Here is a 3,850-nt window from a genome sequence, read left to right as displayed (position 1 = left end):
TGTATGGTAAAGTTGTTAATGCTGTTTGGGTTCAATGAAAGTTCTGTAAGACAAGTTCTCTGACATGCCTCAGAGGCTCTCATCTCATAGACCACTTAAAAGAAAGCCTGGAACTTAATTTGGTAGAAGGGCCAATTTCTCAGAAAAGGAAACCACAATGGTATTTCTGTGCTCTATATTGGACTCCAGTCAAAGACTATGTAAATTTCACATTATTCTCTTGCCTTCAGTATTGCTCCAGCATTTTTAAATAACTGTTTGTCCTGCAGAGAAAAACTGAAATCTGTAGTGACAAAGATACCTCACAAAATATTTTCCTTTCACTCTACAAGGAGTCAGCTATGTCCAGTTTTCCCTGAAATGGTGTGTCCTATTAAAATAAAGATCCTAGCAAGTTACTCATTTTGATTTTTCTGACATGAAGATTTGATTAAATTTCAAAAATAAAAAATGTAAAGACTGGCAGGATTTAGGGGTAATATTTTATGGATCTGAGACTCAATGAAGACATTCAGACCTTTTAACCTGAACCTACATTTGAAACAGCTTGAGCTCAAATGATTTCTACATTGAAGTGGATTGTTGATATGCAATCCTGATTAAAAAACAAACAAACAGGAAATTCTTTTAATAGCAACCCCATTGTCAGTATCCTTTTATGCCATTATGAAGATGACTAGTTATTGATTGTGTCAAATGCTACCTCCCACTGAGCTATTAAATGCAGAATCATAATGGGGCTGCTTCTCTGATGCCAAGAATCATTCAGCAAACAAAGGTGTATCTGAAAATAAATCTTCATCCATCATTTCAAGTGGCATTTTCTAGGTCAGCAATGTTGTATTTAGACCATTCTTCCAATTAAGTGGATGGTATTTTAATGCAAAATTGAATGAAATTGATCTTCTAGTCTCCCATAGGGATGTACTGCTAGTAAATTTGCATGCAAATGCTCCTTTCTCAACAATTTTCAATGTCCAGTGATTTCATGCTTTTCTGAGAGGGGAAGTTATATCTTTATATTGAGGAAAAGGTAAAATGTTTGGAAACCTTATAAAGGGTCACTATGAATCTGAACCAACTCAATGGTACCCAGCAACAAGTAATTATCCTCCAACTGTGCCTTCAGTTTTCTTAAGAAATAAACAGAAAGTTCCATATGAGATTATTAATTGTACAGTTAGGATCAAAATAGTTACTAAGATATATAAGTAAAATAGGTAGTTCTTTTTCCCGTATCTTAACTCCTCCACATACCTCACAGAACTTTGGAAAAAATATAGACAGGAGACAGAAAATGCCTTGAACAATTTGTAAGGAAATTTTCCAGATGCCTTTCTCTTATAAATTATTCAATTATAATGTTTCAAATTAAATTATTCTAAAATTAAGGGGAATGTGAAGAGGACCACAGGAAAGGAAAGAAGGTAAAAATCAGCAAGTATAATAAAGACATTCTTGGAACACTTGAGCTTATGAATTATCTTTCTGACTTTCCAACAGAAGAAAAAATTGCTAGCCTCCATTAGAAGAGCCTGATTATTATTGTTTCATATATATAGAAGTATTATCCAACTATATCTAGAGAAAATAGCAAATGGGAACAAAGACCAAACTGCAAAATATTTTCTTAGAGTTCATATTTTGTCACTAAATTTATTTTAATCAAAATTGTAAGACTCTTTAGAGACTAAGATACTAAGATTTTAATCAAAGATTACATAGAACTTTTTCTTTTGGATACTTAAGTGCAACTTATTGATGAAGATTTTGTTTAAAGACATTGTTAAGTTTCCTAGATTCCTTTATCTTTCAATGCTTAACTCAGCAGAATAGAACAGAATACTGTTCTATTTGTAAGAATGAAGGCACTAGCTAACATTATGAAATATATAATAAAAGTCCCTGATGCATATAATATGCAGGGAAATTAGTATTTATATTGAGAGAAAAATAATAAAACTGAGATTTCAATGTGAAAGAATTTCATACCAAAGGTTTACTCCATTCAGCTATTTTTCTGTAAACTTTTTCAGATATTTTTGAATTTCTAATTCCTAGGCCATACTCAAAATCTTTATTCAACAATTATTTTAAAACATCCTGGAATTCCATGGTATACTGGAAAAAGAATTGTGTATGTCTCTAGTGACTATCTCTTTATTTGATGGAGAACAAAAAAAAAGAACCTTTTATATAAAATACTTTGGGGGGGTCAAGAATTTATAAAGGATGTAGACATGCTCTTTAAAAATAGTTAAATAAACATTTTTTTTCACTACATGTTGAAGGAAAAAGAATAATAAAAACCAATTATTTTCCTACTTAAAGTATAAGCATTTTAAATGTGCTAGGCTCTAGATTTCTAATGGATTGTCAGGAAGTTACATTATTGCTAAGTCAAGGAATTTCCTGAGCAACATAAAAAAATTAATTGTCACCATCCCCATAGAATCTGAATGGATTGCTTCAGTTCAAATTTAATATTAAAAAAAAAAAAAGAGCATAATGAAAGATGCTAAGGACTTTTGATCACAGACAAAATTTTCCATCAAAATACAATTTCCAAATCAATTTTCCCATATCGTTTTAGAAATTTTAGAAAGTGCCAGAGAAGATTGTTATTGATACGATACGCTTTTATCTATATGTAGACCACCCTACTCCTTGCCCAAAAGTGAGTTTCATAGGAAAGTCTAAGGTTTGTTCCTCAATTTAACAAGCCAGAGAAATTAATTTTGTCACTGTGATAGAAACTGATCAAGTTTTTTGAAATCTGAGTCACAAAGGACTGATTTATATATTGAAAGTACCATGGACTGCCAGAAGAACAGATAAATCTATTTTGGAAAAAGTATATCCAGAATACTCCTTAGAAGTAATGACAATGAGACTTTGTCTCTCATATTTTGTAAATGTTGTCATGAGGGACCAGTCCCTGCAGAAGGACATCATGCTTGGAAACAGGAGGGTCAGTGGCAAACATAAAATTCCCTTAATGAGATGAACTGACACAGTTGCAGCAACAATGGGCTCAAATATAACATCAGTTGTGAGGATGGCACAGGACCAGACACTGTTATGTTACATTGTACACAGTCGCTGTGAATTAGGGGCTAGATGGCTCCTAATAACAGAAAAATTAAACATAATTAATAATTGAAGGATTATTAAATGAACATGGATCAAGTATTAAGTTACTTTAGTAATGCAAGGGTCCTTCATCATGGCCATGGAAAAATGAAGCTAATTTTTGCTGCTCACAAAATTGTATAACAGTCTAGGGTAATGATTGCTCATGCCTTCCACATCTGTTGTAGCTTATTCTTTCTCTGAGGAGACTTTTACATCTTCACTAACATCATGACCATTTTACTATCATATTTTTACTTCAAATATAATATGTGGTAAGTGATATGGTTTAAACAGTTGTATCAGGATCATGGGTCAGCAATATGACTAGAATTTTTCAACTACAATCTCCGCAAATATCTCACCAATGAGGTACAATCACTGCCATTGTTAAAGGGTAAATCATTTATTTGAGGACTGAGAAATAATTGAGAAGTAAGAGGAACACATCCAACCAAGCCATAATGCCTGTACCGTTGTTGTTGTTAAGTGTTGTCAAGTTTATTCCAACCCATAGCGACCCTGTATAGGGTTTCTGAAGAGCAGTTGGTGAGTTTGAACCGCTGACCTGGCTTTATAGTCTGGTGCATTAACCCATGGCACCATACCAGGACTCCAAATGTCTATACCAGTGACTTCTAAATGCAGATGATCATAGGAATTTTCTTTATAATTTGCAATATTTGGTTGCCTAAGCCACTGAACTGTGAACCACAAG

At 33.1% G+C, this 3,850-nt stretch overlaps 1 protein-coding gene across 1 annotated transcript in view; it reads left to right on the top strand.

Annotated features, from left to right (window-relative positions):
• The window catches only part of BANK1 (B-cell scaffold protein with ankyrin repeats 1), a 538,680-nt gene that overhangs the window by 509,467 nt on the left and 25,363 nt on the right, over positions 1-3,850 (top strand). The window lies entirely within an intron of this gene.

Source organism: Chrysochloris asiatica, unplaced genomic scaffold, assembly GCF_000296735.1.
Source record: "Chrysochloris asiatica unplaced genomic scaffold, ChrAsi1.0 scaffold00211, whole genome shotgun sequence".
Taxonomy (NCBI): domain Eukaryota; kingdom Metazoa; phylum Chordata; class Mammalia; order Afrosoricida; family Chrysochloridae; genus Chrysochloris; species Chrysochloris asiatica.
Note: the sequence above shows the minus strand (reverse complement) of the source record. Positions and strands in the feature narration are given on the sequence as shown.